Raw genomic sequence first — 20,701 nt, 5'->3', positions numbered from 1 at the left:
TCAGGTCTCTTATTGTTTTAATACTGATGATTTTGGCATATAGCTCATGAAAACCCCCAAAATTCCTATCTCAGAAAATTAGCATATTTCATCCGACCAATAAAAGAAAAGTGTTTTTAATACAAAAAAAGTCAACCTTCCAATAATTATGTTCAGTTATGCACTCAATACTTGGTCGGGAATCCTTTTGCAGAAATGACTGCTTCAATGCGGCGTGGCATGGAGGCAATCAGCCTGTGGCACTGCTGAGGTGTTATGGAGGCCCAGGATGCTTCGATAGCGGCCTTAAGCTCATCCAGAGTGTTGGGTCTTGCGTCTCTCAACTTTCTCTTCACAATATCCCACAGATTCTCTATGGGGTTCAGGTCAGGAGAGTTGGCAGGCCAATTGAGCACAGTAATACCATGGTCAGTAAACCATTTACCAGTGGTTTTGGCACTGTGAGCAGGTGCCAGGTCGGGCTGAAAAACGAAATATTCATCTCCATAAAGCTTTTCAGCAGATGGAAGCATGAAGTGCTCCAAAATCTCCTGATAGCTAGCTGCATTGACCCTGCCCTTGATAAAACACAGTGGACCAACACCAGCAGCTGACATGGCACCCCAGACCATCACTGACTGTGGGTACTTGACCACTGGACTTCAGGCATTTTGGCATTTCCTTCTCCCCAGTCTTCCTCCAGACTCTGGCACCTTGATTTCCGAATGACATGCAAAATTTGCTTTCATCCGAAAAAAGTACTTTGGACCACTGAGCAACAGTCCAGTGCTGCTTCTCTGTAGCCCAGGTCAGGCGCTTCTGCCGCTGTTTCTGGTTCAAAAGCACACGCCTGTGCACGGTGGCTCTGGATGTTTCTACTCCAGACTCAGTCCACTGCTTCCGCAGGTCCCCCAAGGTCTGGAATCGGTCCCTTCTCCACAATCTTCCTCAGGGTCCGGTCACCTCTTCTCGTTGTGCAGCGTTTTTTTGCCACACTTTTTTCCTTCCCACAGACTTCCCACTGAGGTGCCTTGATACAGCACTCTGGGAACAGCCTATTCGTTCAGAAATTTCTTTCTTTGTCTTACTCTCTCGCTTGAGGGTGTCAATGATGGCCTTCTGGACAGCAGTCAGGTCGGCAGTCTTACCCATGATTGCGGTTTTGAGTAATTGAACCAGGCTGGGAGTTTTTAAAAGCCTAAGGAATCTTTTGCAGGTGTTTAGAGTTAATTAGTTGATTCAGATGATTAGGTTAATAGCTCGTTTAGAGAACCTTTTCATGATATGCTAATTTTTTGAGATAGGAATTTTGAGTTTTCATGAGCTGTATGCCAAAATCACCAGTATTAAAACAATAAAAGACCTGAAATATTTCAGTTGGTGTGCAATGAATCTAAAATATATGAAAGTTTAATTTTATCATTACATTATGGAAAATAATGAACTTTTATCACAATATGCTAATTTTTTGAGAAGGACCTGTATATATATACACACACACACACAGACACAGACACAGACAGACAGATAGATAGATAGATAGATAGATAGATAGATAGATAGATAGATAGACAGATAGATAGATAGATAGATAGATAGATAGATAGATAGATGACTCAGCACCGATTGTCATTATTTGCAGAGTATAGTTGCAGTGAAAGAGTGCTGTTTTTCTGTACACCAGAGACGACACACACATAATACAGAACTAGCAATAAAGATTTTCTACACAGGCCACTGATGATGAACCAGAGAACAATGTACAATAAAATCTATGATTGTACATCAAGTAAATGTCATAAATGCTGTAGTGAAAGGTCAGCTTGTTGTATGAGAAATGGTTCGTGAAATTTAAATCACAGTTGGTGCAAGAAGCATTGTCCTGAGCTGCAAGGTTCAGTGACCAACGCTGAGCTTCAGCATGTGTAAATAAACTCAACTAAACTTGCATTATGAGCTAAACCTGATGAAAGAAAAAAAACAATAATCAAGATGTTACACTCTAATGGCAAACCGTTTATAAAAACCGTCATCACAGCGTGACTCCATTTGCCCAGACAGTTCGTCTCCACCTCCTTGTCTTCCCCCTGTCACCGTCCTCTCATGTTTACTCATTTCCTCTCTGAACACATTATTCCTGCTTTTACTCTGCCAATCAAATCTACATGCCCATTACTAAATGGAGACTGGAGCGGATCACAGCTAATTGTTTCTCCACATATCAGAGCGGTGATCTCATACATTAAAGGGGCTCTGGCTCTGAAATGAGAACAATACAAGGATCTGTGTGCGTTTGGAGTAATAAGAATTATGCTAATAGACAAAATTATGAGTTTAGAGAGAAAAAAGTAGACAGAAACAGTGCAGTTCAAGAAAAAAGGCCTGTTTTGACAACATAATTACTTATTAATCTTAAACTGCTTTAAGTCAGTCAGATATGACATAAAGAGAAGAGAAAACTCATCAAAGATTGAGCTAATGATGTCTTTTGTTGTCAGAAGCAGAGGTGACAGTAGGCTTTCTCTTAGTAACTGAGCTGTTGTGAAGGGTTTTTGGTCATTAGTGAACCCAGATACAGAAACCGACTAAGCCTTGGCTCAAATGACAAGATCAGAACGGAGTTTACTGCAACAATGGGTCTAATTTAGAGTTTGAAGGAACAGTTCGTCCAGAATGAAAATTATGTCTATTTATTCACCGTCACGCAGTTTTAAACCAAGGTTTTTTGTTGTTGTTTTTTCTTCTGTGGAACACAAAAGGAATTTTTAAAGAATCTTAATGCAGCATTTTTTCATTCAACAATACTTTATAGTGATCATGGAAACCAAAAGGACTTTTATATCTTATATAGCCCCTTTAAAGGTGACATAGAATGCATTGATACAATATTTTAAATTGTTCTCTGATGTCCTCAGATTGTGTATGTGAAGTTTTATCTCAAAATACCCCACAGGTAATTTTTTATAGCTTGTTGAAATTGCCACTTTTAGGATATGAGCCAAAACGCGCTGTTTATGTGTATCTCCTCTTTAAATGAAAATGAGCTGATGCTCCCGCCTCCCTTCTCAGAAGAGTACGGAGTTTGAAGAGCTTATACTCGCGGGCATACCGGTGTTACGGTGGTGTAACTGGTGGTGACCCCATTACTGATCCTCACACTGCTTCCAAATGCAATTTTTAACTACCACATTCCTATTCACAATCATTCTGGTAGCATGTGAAGGCAACATTAGTGAAAACAGGCAGAGACAATGGTAGCTTTAGCAACATTAGCATTACAGAGAGCCAAGTAGCTCTTTTGGAAAACAAAATATGATGCGTGAGGCTTACTTTGTCTGGATTTTGGACGTTTGCGCACAAAGCGTTGGTATCGATCCCTCTTTCAGAAGGAATCTTTGCACAACTCCAGCGCTGAACTGACCCTCGTTTGTGTGGCAGTCCGGTGTAAAATGTTAACACAAAACGTATAGGACTTTTCTGTTTTTTTTGTTTTTTTTTTTTTTCTGGGACATTTCTTTCGAAAATTAAATGTAACCACCGTGTCCTCAGTGGTCTATGGAGACTCCTATGTTCATTGGTGCATCCCAACACACGACCCTTTTAATGGCTCTTTGGCGCTGACATTGTACCTCCAGCAGCTACAGCAAGAAAACAGGAATGGCGGACTGCTGCTTCTCAGTCAGGCCTGTGTATATGCTAATAGGGCAGAGAGCATCACAAATGACTTTCACAGAGTATGACATCATAGTCTGGAACTGCTCATGTGGAGAGACAGTTCATGATTTTTTGGGATTATAAAATAATGAGTGAGTGGATTTTTACCATTATAGGCTGGTTGTTTTCACACACTGCAGCCACACAACTGTGTTCAATCACCTTATAAAAGTGATTTTTGCATTCTAATGGACCTTTAAAGAAGCTTCTCAAGTTGTTTAAAAAGAAAACAGGAACGCAATAAAAAATAACTAAATAAAAAAAAAAAAAAACAAATTATATATATATATAAATTCATTAAAACAAAACTAAAGAGCATATTAAGAGCAAATATATATATATATATATATATATATATATATATAAATATATATAAAAATATATATATATATATATATATATATATATATATATATACAAACACACACACATCACACAAACACACACATACACATTTACTATGCTCCTAATATGCATGTTTAGTTTTGTTGTAATTAATTTATATATATATATATATATATATATATATATATATATATATATATATATATATATATATATATATATATATACACACACACATACTTTATATATTTCAGTTATGATGCTTTCCTGTTTTCTTAAAATATTATAATATACATACACTTTAAGCAAGACAGATCTAATATGAGAAGATAATGCATTTATTTGTGAAATAAAATAAACTAAAATAAAAATGCACCATAAAAAAATTAAATAATGCATAAAAAAAAAGTGTATTTCCTCAAGCCATTTATAGCTTTGTCTGGAAATAAACCAAAATGAAAGGGGTCCTATTATGCTTTTTCACTTTTTTAACTTTAGTTAGTTTGTAATGTTGCTGTTTGAGTTACAAAGCTCAAAGTCCAGTTCAAAAGGAGATATTTTATTTAACAGAAATCACTTTTAAAAACTACAACTAACGACTCATTTGGACTACAACACATATTTTCTGGGATTTGTGATATCACAAAGATCGACGAATGGGACGAGACCTGGTTGAGCTGCACTAGAGAAGACAATGAGTGTTATCACAATGTTGGAGACATGCAAGCTTTCCCAAGGCAGACAAACTTACGTGTGGTTACAATCATCCGAGTTTAAATAGTGCTCAAATTGATTTGATTCTGATGCAGTATTTAAACTGATGCTGACAGGAGGCTATCCCTTACCAAAAAGTAGTATACTTTAAGTTTATTTTATTAAGTACACTTAAGTAAAGTTCAAGTATATTTTTAAGTATACTTTATGTAGCAAGTATACAAATATCAGTGTTCTAGTAGTATACTTGTAAGTGTACTGTTTCTCCTTGGGACTAAATTGGCCCACTTTCTAGTATAAAAGTATATTTTTATGAACTCATAAGTATACTGATAGTTTACTAATTAAATACTTTGTACACTTTGAAGTATAGTCTCTGTAAACTACTAGTTAGTAGTTTTATACTGCAAGTATACGCATAAGTTTTCTTTAAGTTAACTTTACATCATACTTTAAGTATACTACTATGTCCCTATTTAGGTTTTAATTTGTATATATTTTGTTACATGAATATCTGAACACACAAAGCATACAAACAAAGAACAGGGTATCTGCTTGTGAAAAAAAAAAAAAAAAAAAAAAAAATTATTCTAGCTTCATACATTCTTTTTTAAAACACTTTAATGTGGGTAAGTTTAATAAAAAATAAAGAAATAACATTTTGAACAAAAAGCTGAAAAGAGACTATGAATTGTATTTAGAATGATAATCAAAACGTAGATGAAGTGGATCAACACCCCAAAGCTTGACTGTAATTATTACCTCTTCATCGGTCGACAATTTATTCCATAACATTACAGTTTTGATGCTGTTTCATGTCAGATGTTACATGCGTTAGTATCTGTTGTTTCTTTTTCTTCTTCACTTGTGTTTTTTTAGAAATTCTGTGCAGAAGATGTGTACTAGCGCCCTCTAACATATAATAATGAAAACACAGATTTTAATAGCACAAGTATAGCTCAAATATATTTAGACTTTTTGTAAGTATAAGTCAAGTATACTTAAATGCCATTTTAAGTATATTTCTGAGGAGTACATAAAGCCCATTTCTGAGAAGTCCATAAAAAGTAAACTAAAAGCATACTTTTCTATTTTTAGTTTAAAAGAAGTTTACTAATAGCACACTTGGATAAACTTCTTTTTCGTAAGGGATGTCAAGGGGCTTGACATTTCCTGACCAGGCGCAGAGTGCTGTAAATCACAACACACACTGGCCCAGCTAACCAATCACATCACATTTCATATTTCAAAAGGCGGGCCTTCATTTGATACAGGAAACATTTGAGCAGTTCATGCCAGACTGGGGAGAGAGGTGTTGTAATAATGTAAAATATGTGAAAAATAATGTGTTTTTCGAACAACCTAGTGTGAGGGCCTATTCTAGTACACCCCAAAACAAAATCAAGACTATGTAAAAGAGCATAATTGCATATTTATTCATTTAGCAGGCACTTTTATCTAAACTGACTAACAAATGAGGAGTACAACAAAGAGTAAACATCAGTGGGATGCATTTAAGTTCCCTCAGTAAAAAGATTAGTTTTTAGTCATTTCTTGAATATTGTGAGGGATTCGGCTGCCTGGATAAGGATGGGAAGGTTGTTAATCCAGCGAGGAACCAAAAACATAAATGTTCAAAAATTTGTTTTGTATCTTTCTGTGATAGGAGTCCTTCTATTAATTTTGTCAAAATAATATATATATGTGTATGTTCCATAAATAAATAAATGAATAACAGCAGTTGAATTTGGGACAACATGAGTAAATAATACCAGACTTTTTTTTATTATTATTTTTGGCTGAACTACTCTTTTAACGCTTTGATCTCTCAAATCCTTCATTTTTATTTCATTTTCTGCTGCCCTCATTTTTTGTTTTGTACTGATCAAGGGTGAAGTCAGGGTTGGTAGAAAGTTGGCTTCATATTTGGCGGAGCACAAATTGTGTGCTGGGTTGTAGGCTGGCCGTGTTGAAGGGTTTCCCGGGGGGCTTTCTCTTTGGGCCATGTGGGAAGGTGCCGATTGGTTCCACTGCAATGCAATCCACAGCAACTGACTAGGCCTCCTCTCTCGCAGTTTGTCACCAGCCGCGCGCCAAACAGATGGAGCTTACACAGCATCATGCCGTGCCATGAGCTACCTGGCAATGAAATGAGAACGAGGAAAGGGAGGGTGGCTGAGAGAACTGGCGAGGACTCGTTCTGCAGTTGGTCTGACTCTACCGGATTCTCAAGATGATCTGACATTGTTGATTTCCGTCATCTTGACCTCCTTCACAACTTCACATGTGAGCCGTCCAAGTTAACCTTAAAAAGGCGAGAATAACAACCTGGATGTCAAGACTGCAAAAGCATGTTAAATTATGCCCTTAGAACATACAAAAAAAAAAACACACACACACACACATCAAGCTTGGTTTAAAGGGGTCATATGATGCTGCTAAAAAGAACATTATTTTGTGTATTTGGTGTAATGAAATAAGTTTATGAGGTTTAAGGTTCAAAAAACACATTATTTTCCACATACTGTACATTATTGTTTCTCCTCTATGCCCCGCCTTCTGAAACGCGTCGATTTTTACAAGTGTGCTCTGATTGGCCAGCTATCCAGTGCGTTGTGATTGGCCGAATGCATCAAGCTTGGGACAGAAATGTTACGCCTCTTAACATATTGTGATGCCCTGTCCGGCCGGAGCGACGAGACATACAGTAAACATAAAACCCATTATGAACGTGATATAAACATGATTTCTAGTCGTGTCTTCTTTTGGAAGGCAAAAACGAAGTAGTTTCGCTTTCTCAACAAAACAGCGTCACACACCGTGGCCTTGAGTGAGCGGAGGCGGGCGGCTTGAGAACGGTGTGGCAGGTGGATTCTACGAAGGAGCGTACCTTGGGCTTGCAGCAACCACATGTGAAGACCCCGGGCTGGACTCCGCTTCGTCCACAGTGAAAGACAATTCAGCAATCCACAGTGCAAAGTTGATGTATTTCCTCAGCGACCAGCACGGATCAGCTCCAGGCATGACAAAGCGGATATCGTCCTCTTTTGGAAGGCCAAACAAAGTAGTTTCCCTTTCACAGTGAAACACACAGCGTCTATACGACATGGCGGCAAAAACAATACTACAACAAGAATAAAAGGTATGCTTTCTTTCTTTGCGTGTACATCTGGGCAGCGTTATGCAAATCTTCCCACATACTGACGAGCCGTTTCAGGGGGGAGTGGATGAGTGTTAACATTTATAAAGAATATCTCTTTGGATTTGAGACTTTAGTCTTTGCAACTTCACAGATCTTCTTTATTCACCAAGAGCTTGTAACACTCCAAAGAGAAAGGAAAATTTGAAATCGCATCATATGACCCCTTTAAACATAAGCACCAGTGCAAAATTTAACAAGGCTACAGAAAATTCTTCTTGATAAATAAAGAGTACTAAAACTGACCTCCCAATGCAAACCTGGCTGAAAAACCCTGAATTTGTTGCACAGCACACTGTTGTTTATGGATGTGAGGTCTAGTGTACACAAAGCAATCATTAAAAAACAACCAAAAAAATAAAATTAAATACAGGAAATGGCTATTAATATATATATAATCACATAAGCCTAAGCAATGGCCTTAAGATACAGCCAAACAAAATACAGTACATGCATCTAATTAGAGTATCAGTATCCTGTAGCTAAAACAGCACATGCATCTAATTAGAGTATCAGTATCCTGTAGCTAAAACAGCATATGCATACATTCAATGCAATTCAAGTTGCATTGGATAAAAGCTTTTGCCAAATGCATAAACATGTAAAATGTCAGGGCATTCATGGTTATAATCTTTGGAAGAGTACCAGAATAAAAAAAAAAAAAACAGTTAGACAGAGTATTGTTATTAAAACAAAAAACGGAAATGATTAAGACACTGGATTGAAAAGACGGTAAAAGTGGGCAAACAGGAAAGCAAAATGGCAACACATCCAAAAAATGTCTCAGTCTCATGCCGTTCCAAATCTTTAATATTTTTCTTTCTTTTTATTTTGCATAGAATTAAATGATAATTCACATGGAATTGTAATTTTGGGCTTCTGTTGTACACTAAGACATTTATCTTCTACAACAATATCTTCTTTGTGTTCCACAGAAGAAAGAATTTCATACAGGTTTGGAACAACATGCATGAAGTTGAGTAAAAGAATGTTTTATTTTTTCACTATCCTTTAAAGTTTCTCATTTCTTAAGTGGATGGAGAATTATTTTGTCAAGAATAATAAAAAAAAAGACCAAACGCAAAAGTATTGTTAAAATCCATATCACTTGCATGCTTTATTCCAAGTCTTCTTGAACAAAATGATAGCTTTGTTTGAAGACAACGCCAAAACACAAGTTGTTATTTGCAGAAGATGTGACAAGACAGAATAAATGGTGAATTCAGCTGACATGATGCTTGACAGTAAATAATCATCGATTTTCGTTTAGAAAACAGAAGCCTGAACGTTCTGCAAAACTTCTGCTTTGGTGTCTTATGGATAAAAGTAAGGGTCCGAGGGCTATGATAGGTTGTCCTATCTGCCTGTCAATGCATGCATTTGCACACTCTGTTCACACAGATATGATACGTCATCAGCACTTTCCATTATGCTACTGCAGATCGAGCAGGAATGGAAGGTGTTATTATTGCAATATTATGCACTCTGTAATGATTTCTCACCGGTGAATGAGTTTTTATGTGTTTTAGACGAGGCATGGCTTTGAAGAGTGATTTGCAGTGAGGGTGGGATCTTAGGCTTTCAAAGCTAGCTTGCTATTGCTAGGCTCTCCTAAACTGCCTACCCTACCATTAAATGCTTTGATTTTTTAGAGAACTGTCCCTTCGAACTGAGAATACAAAGAACAGAAGAGCTGACACTAAGAGCGACCCAACACTAAGAAATAAGCCCTGACGATGTTAAGACTCAGCGAATGTAACCTTCTCAGAGAGACAAGAAAGTACAAGCAAAACCTGCTACAAAGGAGTACAGCCTGTTCTAGTCTTCACAAAGAACTAAGACGAAACAAAACTTACTTTTTTGACCCTTATGGCCTTACTGTACACAAATTAAGAGCACATTCTTTCCCCATTCCTCTACCCAGCACTGACAATTTCAGCAGAAATGGAAAACCAACAAAGTCCCATACCTGTCCAGAATGTGCAAACACTGCTGCGAGGTATAAGAGAAGTCAAGGCGTAAGAACCTGTGGGACTCAAACTCTGCTGAAAGAGACCTTACTCAGTCAGGACTGGCCTCTTCGGATATTAGTGTAAACGAACAGAAAGCATGCAAGAGCAGAATCCAACATTAAGAGTTAACGCTTTCACTAATCCCGAGGAAAAACACCAAATGCCTTCTAATCCCCATCTGTGAATGATAAAGCATAACACTTCTAGTTTTGGATCAAAAGGATAACTTTACTTAACTTTGCCGTTTATTCGTGCTTGGAATCAAAATCCTTAGCTTTGAACCGTGGTGGTCTGGACACAATGAAGTCTGTAGATTAATCAACTAGAAAATGTGTCTTTCAGTCAAACAAATGCTCTGGTTTCTTAATGTTTTTTATATTATTTTGCGTGAGCAGTGCTCTGAGATGCAAATGCTCTCTCAAAATAAATCTGAATGCCACATGGGGCAGGGATAGGGGAAAATGAAATTATAATTAGTAATGCTCAACAGTAACTTCACATGAAGCGAGAGAGTCAACATTAATTCATCTCGGGATATTTTCCTTCTCCTTTGTCACGCACAATTTTCTGATGAAATTTTCCTCAATGGTAATAGGACATCTTAAAGTGTTAAAAGAACAGAATTCTTGGGGCATTCTGTAATTTAGGGTACATTTCATGTCCAATGATGATAATCATTGATAATATATAAGATAATATATTTTTCTAACAATTTTCTTTAGAAATATCATATTTTATCAAATGAACGAATACATACTATAATCACACTGATATCTTTTGTGCACACTGTTTTTCAGGTTTGCTTGAAATTGCTGTTATGTTCTTTAAATTACAGTTTCTGCAATGTCTTGAGTTTAAAATGAATAAAAAATTTTAAAGTCAAGATTATCTAATTTATTTCCACAATCTTAATACATTAGAATAGAAAACAGATTGAAAATAGATTTTTTATTTTAAATTTAAATCTTTAAAATGTAAAATTTACTGTATTTAAATGTCCACAAAAAAATCTTTCAACTATTACTATTAGTAACCAAACACCCCCTTGAAAACTAAAAAATGGTTAATCAAAAAAGCTTCATGTGATGTATTTTTTTTTTTCTTTAGCGGACATTTCAAACACATTATGGCGAATGTCCTCTTAATTATTATTATTATTTTATATATATATATATATATATATATATATATATATATATATATATATATATATATATATTTAACCTTAATGACTTATTGTCAATTGCCTATCAACTATGTTGGCTACATTTGTTATGGCTTGCAATATTTGTATCATGACTTTAATTCAAAATTGGTTGATGGTTAACTCACTAAGTTAACAGGTCTACATGTATTTATATGCATTTATATCATCTGTGGGAGGCGAAGGACCGTAAAACCATTGTCCAATCAAACTGTCAAAATTTGAGGTTAACCTGATCAAGAAAATAACACTGGTGGGCCAAACAAGACCTGCCATTGAAATTATGAGCCAAAATGGTGAACTGTTACCTGTCTGAGGCATCAAATATCCTTTTCCTTGTAATATCAAAACGGAGTTTAATTTTTAAGCTTAGCAACTAGCAGATAAAACATATTAACTGAGACCAACTGTTGTTTTATTGAGAACACATATTATATTTACACACTTTTGCTAATACAAAATGTACCACAAATTATAGACTTAGTTATAACCTGACTTATTGTACTATAATGACTTTCTAAGTTTAAAATCTTAAAAATATATCATGCTGCCAAAGACTGTGTGGTCTCATCTAACAGACTAAGCACCTGAAGTAAACAATCGCTTCTATTTTAGGCAGTGATTCTTCTTAAGTCCTTTAAGATTAACGTAGCCGTCTGCATGACAGAATAAGAACGTGTGTGAGAGTGCGATAGAGAAAAAATTGGACAATCTGTTGCAGGATCCAATGCGTGCACCAAACTGTCAATTAAAACATGATGCCCAGATGTTTGGCTCCCTTCGTTAAGTTTAATAGAGATTTCTCCATTAGTTACGAGCCAAGCTCTCATGGTCCATATCAAGCGACGATTGTACTGCACTTATCGCCAACACTTTACCAAGGTGGCAGCGTTCTAGAACGCTACTTTATAGGGACACACACAGTTGGGTGCCATCCTATGTTGTTTGATAATGACATTTCCTCAAATCTACTCGCCTGTAGCTGATGGGAACTCCATTGTTGAAGACTCATTTTTCCTTCTCACGCAAGGGAGGTTGTTTGAAAGTGTTGGCTGCTTTACAATAATAAAGTCTCACCTTGAATCTCACCTTGGAAAGCAAAACAAACAGACGAAGTTCAGATTAAAGACTCTATAGGGCTGGGGTGTATATGAAATTGAAAGTGAAGTGACGTGTGGCCAAGTATGGTGTCCCATACTCTGAATTTGTGCTCTGCATTAACCTCTCCAAGTGCATACACACAATAGTGAACACACACACACACACCGTGAACACACAACTGGAGCAGTGGGCAGCCAATGCTGTGGTGCCCAGGGAGCAGTTGGGGGATCGGTTCCTTGCTCAAGGGTCTCACCTCAGTTGTGGTATTAAAGGTGGAAGAGAGAGCTGGACATTCAGATGGTGAAATATTATGGATTTCACATTTCAAATATATATATATATATATATATATATATTTTTATTTTTTTTTTTTTTGCATCATTGGTGAGCAAAAGAAACTTCTTTCAAAAACATAAAAAAATCCTAATAATTCTACATTTTTCACTGGTAGTATTTATTATTAATATTAATATATACTGTTCAAGGATTTTGGTCATACTGCCTAGGTGCCTATCTGTACTTTTCTCAGGCAAATAATAGTTGTTGCATGCCCTCTTTATGTGCGCGTTTAGAAATACCAGACGAAATCAGAGTCTAAATCTCCTTTAAATCTCAAATCTATCTCAGCCGTGATGCTGGAAATTACAGAATGTAGTTCAAGACCTCTTGCTGAAAAACACAAACACATTTATAGCTCACACAGATTACGTGACGGGACCCTGGGGAGATAACACTCATCTGTGAGTGAGACAGCGCACGCTGACATTGGACAGGGGCTTTACCAAGCCCAGGGGCATTGTGGGATACCGAAGGACCGAGCAGATCATCGCTCAGGGGACCGGGGCTCCGGGTCTGCCTTTAATACCTGCCTGCATTGAGCAAACCAAAGCGCCATTTCACATTTCCCTGCGGACGGATGAGTGATTGCTCTCTTCTCATACCACACATTCTGGTTTATGCACAGAAAGAGACGCGCAACTCTCGTGGGCTAGACAAAAGCGCAGTGCCGGGAGAACAGACTGGCGCCGGAGAACAGCCAGGCTCATGGGAGGCTGGCGTTCTTTCAAGATATGAACAAGGAGTTAGAAACCGGTGCCTAAAACTGTGCTCTGATTCACAATCTACCCCAAGGTGGTGCTGTGCTATTAGCAATTTTCTGGCTTCCTTTTGTTGCTGCCATTTGTATTTTTGCTCACATTTGATAATGACACGCAGTGTGTGTGAGGCTGAATTTTGGAGAGGAAAAATGAGTCACATGCCGGTGAGATTGGTTTTCAACATCATGCCTGCTGACGATACGTATGTACTGTAGGGAAGCACAATGGCCACTTATCAATGTGAACTCTAATCTATAATTTTTAACTTGGTGTCTGCATTTTTTAACAGCTGCTTCCCAAAATGCAACTAAACAGTGCAATTTAGGAATGAAGATAATTGATTAGACTCCGAACAATCTTTACAGCAGATAAAAAGCAAAATTTTGAATGCTAAAATTAATATTATGACTGCTAATTACATCTCAAAGTGCTCTATGTGTGACTAAATAACAGCTGTGCTGTTAATTTCAAAACTGTCATGCAAATCACCATTTCAATTAGGGGTCATTTGTTGCAAAGTCCTAACCAATCATCACAGAGCTTCCAGAAGGGACTGAAATACAAAATGCAAGCCTTACTGTGCAATAAACATTCACTTGCATTTTTCAAAATGCAAATAGTACTCATGAACAGGTGCCTGCCAGAGACTCCAGTGAAGCACGCTTTCTGACTTGGACATATTCCCTGTAGAAACAAATCGTTACTTGGCATATTCTCACTTTGGAAAACAATACAAAGAGTTTTGGATCTTTAGAAGTTGCACAACACAGCAGTTTATTTATTTTTTGCTAAACAGGCTTGCCTATCTACTGAACGTAGGTAGTGCATGGTCTACACAAGTCTAAGCTACTATTTTAAAACTACTTCAAATGTGACTCACCAATCAGTTCCCCATGGCAGATAAATCATATTTTACCATGTTTGTGAATGTAAGTTAGTCTGTATTGAATGGGTCTTCGCAGATTAATATACAAAATACCTATCGTGAACAGTGTAGTGTGAATCATGAGCAAACGACTCTTTCAAGCCTTTTCCTTTTAGTGAATCAAAAACATAAAGTGAGACCCCATGTGTTCCAAACAAGATAAATCTGCATATTTAAAGGGTTGCATTCACACTGACAGTGTGTACTAGGAAGTGACATAAGCCAGTCGACAGCGATATCATTTGTGCGTGGCGTTCAACAACGAAAACAAAGAAAAACAACGTTAACAATAGTAGGATGGAGGAGGCTGTGATCGGAGCTGTGATTTTGTTGTGTCTCGTGGGTTTAACAATAATGGACATGGAATGTTGATGGATAAGTAAAGCGATTGAAAGAACGGAAATCAGCATCAGGTTGACTAATTATTTAGCAGAGAATGGGTAAATAAAATAGTTATAGCTATAACCTCTATAAATAGCTATAAGCCACAGCCATATCACCCTGCAGCACAAGACTGGTTGCCTGGTCAGTACCTGGATGGGAGACCTCCTGGGAATGCTAGCTTGCTGCTGGAAGAGGTGTTTGAGAGTGTGGGTTCTAATGGCCCAGTGTAGTGATGGGAACACTATACTGTCAAAAAGCGCATCTTTCGAATGAGATGTTAAACCGAGGTCCTGACTCTCTGTGGTCATTAAAAATGGCACTTCTCGTAAAATGTAGGGGTGTAACCCCAGTGTCCTGGCCAAATCCCCTCCATTGGCCCTTGTCAGTCACGCCCTCCTAATAATCCCCTTCCACTTGATTGGCTCTGTCACTCTCTCTCCTCTCCACCTGTAGATCACCGTAGCCTAATTCGAACTAATGAGTCTTATCAACAAAATCACATCAGCGCGACCACTTGTGGTCAGATTCAAACAAGACTTTTTGACTGGTCTTTCTTAGTCAATTGAAACTTAAAGTTTAAACTGTGAAGTCTGATTCGCGAATGATATTTATTAGTCAGTTCTTTTAATGAATTGTTCAAACAGTTTTCTGTTTTATTTAGTTTGTCATATACTACATTGAATTCAATCACTCAGAGAGGTTACTTTATCAATATTTGACTCACTTACTGACCTGGAAGTTTTCAATAATAAATGAATGAATATTCTCATATTCTCAAAAACAAAATTCTATAGGAAACACTGACTCAGCCAATTATATCCTCCGGTTAATCATAAATGTCTTCCAATTTTATTTGATTGTGAGAAGTTTATGAAGCTACAAGACAACAAAAATGAGTCTTACAGTGATGATACTTGAGAAGTTTATAAAGCTACAAAACAACAAAAAGCTCAGTTAAAATAATTAAGCTAATTTCTTTCCTCCAAAATCCATCCAATATGAAGATGGACACCATGTTATTTGAAAAGGTAGAGGAAGTTTTTAAAGGAAGACTATAGGCTACCACACATATGGCAATACTTATATTTTATAAAGATATGCCACTGATCCCTAATGCACATATGCAGACAAATGCACACACATGAGCACACGCTCAAGGAAAATGAATATGTCAGATGATTATGATAGATGCTCATGAGAGAGTAATGTGCTGCAAGAATGATGACTAGAGTGAAATTTACATACGAAAAAGAGTTCAGTCAGAGGTCTTCTTCATACATTACAGTAATTTCCGTTTGACTGAGTGTATGATTCGATTTTTTGGTTATGAGGAATAGACAATTTGAGCCATTAGGTCGACGGATACGCTGACAAATAACTCTCGGTTAACCAGGGTTAAAAGAGTGTCTGTTTGAAGACTTGCATCGCGTGGATGTGGCACATCTATTTTTGTTACTGTAAAGATATCACCGTATGACATTTGTAAATGTCATCAACACTTTTGCACTCTTCATCAAATACGAGCGATAATTTGGTACAGACGTGCGTGTTTGTGAGCGTAAGCGCGTGAGGAGCAGCAGGCAGTCGGTTAGAGACTCAGAAAATGTCATGAAGGGTTGATAGTGGCTGTGTTGAGTATAAAGGAGCTGTGAAGCGAAAATACACATTACTGTGACATTAAAGAGGTCTGGGATGTGCTCATAAATCAACGCGAGACGTGCCGAGGCACCACAGATGATGTGTGTCTTGCACAGCGAAGGAAAAAGCCTGAAAGATTTCGCAGTCGCTGGTTATGAGTCAAGCTGACCTGAGATGACTTTGCAGCTGTCATATCAATCATGTAATCAAGAGACATGTTAAGTGATAACTGAAATTTACATGTGCAATGGGCCATGCATGAGCAGAGAGGATCATTCATTTAAACATGAAATAGGTCAGTTGCTTCCAATGATTTGAGCACTTTATATGTTCACTGACATTAAACTGACCCTCCCATTAGACAGAGTGAAATTTCAAAGGGTCTGTCATGTGGACTGAGGGTTTTTATTTTAGCTTGAAGGCCCAGAACATAAAGTTCAAGCGGTATGCATAATGCAGGCCATTGTCCAGAAGCATATTAACAGCACTTTTAGAAAATTCATCTCCTGGATTTAATTTAGTGTGAAATAAAGCTGTCAGTTTAACTTGTTAAAAGTGGGATTTGATTCTTTTAAAAATGCAATAAATTATAAAATAATAATTTTCTGCGTTATAATCAGCATATCATGTAATCGATCTTATTAATTGATAACTGACTAACAACCATGTGTTAGTAGGCATTGATAGTATCACTTTAGTATTATTGATATTAGTTTTAGCTAATATTTAGAATTATATTGTATTTGTATATTTTCTCTTTCCACTTTAATTTTAAAGTCCATCATTATTATTATTTTAATAAATATATCATAGAGTCAGTTTCCATTTATTAGTTTCAAAAATGTATGAAGTTCTAGTTATTTTAGTTCAAGTTAAACCAATTAATTGTGGTTTTAGTTGGTGATAACAGCACTAACAAACTAACTAACTACATATTTTTTATATATATATTCTTTCATTAAATTGTTTGAACATTTTGTTTTATTCAGTTTGCCATATCCTTCACTGAACTGAATCACTCAGAGAGCTTACTTTATCAACACTGGACTCACTTACTGAGCTTGAAGTTTTCATTAATAAATGAATGAATATTCTCATGTAGTGAAGCAAACTCTGAAAAACAAATTTCTATAGGACACACTGACTCAGCTGTTATATCCTCCAGTTCATCATAAACCAAGGCCGTGAACATGCTGAAAGGACTTTTTTGACATGACTCTTACAATGATGATTCTTATGAAGTTTATAACGCTAAAGGACAATGAAAGAAAGCTGAGAAATTAATATAATTAGTTAATATTCATGAACTAATCTGCTATGGTTGGTTCGTCAAGTCCAAATTGTGTTGACATCTGTAAAGGCTTGTGGGGGATATCTTAAAGACACAAGACAAACCATAGTGCAAAATGCACCTTACTGGAAATGCAGACTGAGCTGAACAACATTAGGAGTTTTTAGTAAACCCAGTGTTACAGAGCAGAATTATTTGCAGGCTGATTAGGGAAATCATTTGGTCTGCCGTATGGACTAATTGGCAAATGTGCAGTTTTTGTGCAAATTTTCAAGCCGATTAGAATAAGAGGTTTGTTTGTAATCCTGAGAGGTTAGAAGTATTTTGGGAATTGCTGGTCTTACAGTATGAAAATGCATTTGGAATTCATAATAAAAGTTATTATTTACATAAAAAGTTGTAATGCATAAAATATTGCCATTATTGCAGATGCTGGAGCCCGAGAGTTTTAGCATTGAAGGATCAAACTATTATTTCAATTGACAGACTGACAGAAAATGACTGGATGACTCTCTATGCCAGCTCAATTTTACAGACAATCGTCCTCTGCTGCCAGAAATAAGATCATAACCTTTCAAACAGAAATCAGTTCTATTGTAGAGCTCTGTAAAGATGGAAGATATGGTAGCTATATAAGTGGATGGCTATTCGCCTGGCAATAATGTAATTTAACACCAAGCAGTCTTGCAACAATCTCTGTTCAAACACACTCAAGTCATTAGCTGTTCTTTTTCTTCTTTCATTTTTCTTCAAGCTGCATTGTCTTGCATTTGTGTGGTTGGGTTTAACAATGGCTGTTTTCTGTGTGTGTGTGTGTGTGTGTGTGTGTGTGTGTGTATAGAGCAAGTGAAATAACTCTCTTTCAGTCTTCAGGTTTCCATGCACTAACATTTCCATGACCCTTTTGCACTTATTAGTGATATATTTCCTTGTCTGACAGAGCTTGAATAATAATACAAGCTTCAAATGCATTCAACGTAGCATAAAGGCAGTGATCACAAACTTGACACATCATACATCATGCAAGCTGGTAGGTTTAGAGGAATAGTTCACCCAAAAATGAACATTATATCAGAACAGATATAACATTACATCACTTGCTCACCAATGGTTCCTCTGCAGTGAATGGGTGCCGTCAGAATGACAGTCCAAACAGATGATAAACTCCAAAATAAATAAAAAATCTACACCACTCTAGTACATCAATTAACATCTTGTGAAGTGAAAAATGCATGTTTGTAAGAAACAAATCCATCAAGATGTTTTTAAGTTCAAACTAGGGCTGGGCGATATATCTAACGATATGATCATGCGCATTTCATCAGTAAAACCGGTTCCCTGATTACAGCTAAATCGCCATCACCTGCTTTCAAATGGAGCGGCATTTAATAGACAGAGCCGTAGATCACTGACAAGCTACGCAATATCGCGTTCATTATCCCAGGTGAATCGCCTTCGATATTCAACGCGATATTGCGTACCTTGTCAGTGAACTACGGCTCTGTCTATTAAATGCCGCTTCATTTGAAAGCAGGTGATGGCGATTTAGCGCTAATCACAGAACCAGATTTACTGACTAGATGCGCATGATCATATCGTTAGATATATCGCCCAGCCCTAGTTCAAACAAGTCTTCTATCTATAATATTGCTTTCGCTAGTGAAACAGTTGTCTTGTCTGAATCAGGAGAGAAATATGCACAGATTGAGGACCATTTACAAGCCAAAACAATTCTAAACAAGTTATCAAGTTAACAAGCAAGTGATGCAATGTTAAATTTCTCACAATCTGTTCTGATGAAGTAACAAACTCATCTACATCTTGGATGACCCAAGCATGAGTAAATGCTCAGCATATTTTCATTTTTTTGGTGAACTATTCCTTTAAATGCCAAATAGCCTATGCTGCCCTGCTGTCATCCTTATTATTTCATACTAATAATGCTAGCTAGAAATTGCTGGATATTCCAGGAACCAGTGGCTGTATAGGGCGCACTTGATCGGCCATTATTAAAACCCTGCAGAAATCAATAAAGTCCTGTCAAATTAAGTGCATCTGTATTCCCGGCACAAACTCGCTGGAATTCAAATACTTACCTGGACACAGACTGGTGGATCAGTAGCTAATTATTGCTTTTAAATAACCAGTGTGAAAAGGGATGGTAAACATTGGGTGTTTGAGGTTTTTTTTTTTTTTTTTGTGGCTGGAAGTGCCTGAAGTGAAATTCCAATCACGTTTGCTGAGGACACTGTGGTGCGTGAAGATTCGTGCCATGGGGAACATATGTAATTACGCAGAACTCTCACTGTCACACAGAAACACATATTCATATACCAAATGAGATTAGTATACCAGCGGCACACAACATAGATCATATACACCACGTTTCCCATAAAAGATCCATTATCTCAATCCAACATGGAACACAGCGGCAGAGATATTGCTATGTGGTGGAGGTGAATGTATTACAATCAACACTTTGAATCAACTGCAGCACTCAGGAAAGAGTCTAATTTATGCCAGAATAATGTGGTTTGAAGTGCTTGTGCTGAAATTACCATCGTATGTGCAAGTACATACAGGCTACGAAAGTAAACACTGATAATGGCGCTCTATTAAAGATTAAAGCTGCTGTGGGTTTAAAAAAAAATGTTCAAAGGGAGAGAAATGGTAAGAAATTAGGAAATTTTAAATTGAGGTTCCCATGCAAATACAAATACTATGCTCACTCTTGACTCCTTCTTCTAAATGAAAAATAAAAATCAAAACATAATCATAAAAATCAAAATAATAAAAACAAAAAAAAAAAAAAAAAAACAAACAAAAAACTATTTAATGTTCATATGCATAATGCGTGATTAAAGTTAAAGTCAGTCAATTGTTTTAATTTTTCATAAACTTTTTCCAGCAAGAAGGAATTCAATAGAACAAAAGTTACATTAATGACATTTTTAAAAAAAAGTACTTCTATTTTAAATTACATTCTATAATGTTCTTTTGAACTTTCTATTCATCAAAGAATGCTGAGGGGAAAACAAACAAACAAACAAACTGTGTTTTCACAAAAATATGAAGCAGCCAAACTGTTTTCAACACTG

At 36.8% G+C, this 20,701-nt stretch overlaps 1 long non-coding RNA gene across 1 annotated transcript; it reads right to left on the bottom strand.

Moving 5' to 3' along the window:
- Positions 1–6,152: 6,152 nt before the first annotated feature.
- LOC122140492 lies at positions 6,153–18,769 on the bottom strand. Its single transcript, XR_006157171.1, has 3 exons — positions 18,709–18,769; positions 8,198–8,268; positions 6,153–7,057 (listed from the first exon to the last, which is right to left on the bottom strand). It is a non-coding gene; the product is annotated as an uncharacterized LOC122140492 (long non-coding RNA).
- Between the last annotated feature and the right edge of the window lie 1,932 nt (positions 18,770–20,701).

This window comes from Cyprinus carpio, chromosome B18 (genome assembly GCF_018340385.1).
Source record: "Cyprinus carpio isolate SPL01 chromosome B18, ASM1834038v1, whole genome shotgun sequence".
Classification (NCBI taxonomy): Eukaryota; Metazoa; Chordata; class Actinopteri; order Cypriniformes; family Cyprinidae; genus Cyprinus; species Cyprinus carpio.
The sequence above is the reverse complement of the archived record's forward strand: the minus strand, read 5'-3'. Positions and strand labels throughout refer to the sequence as shown.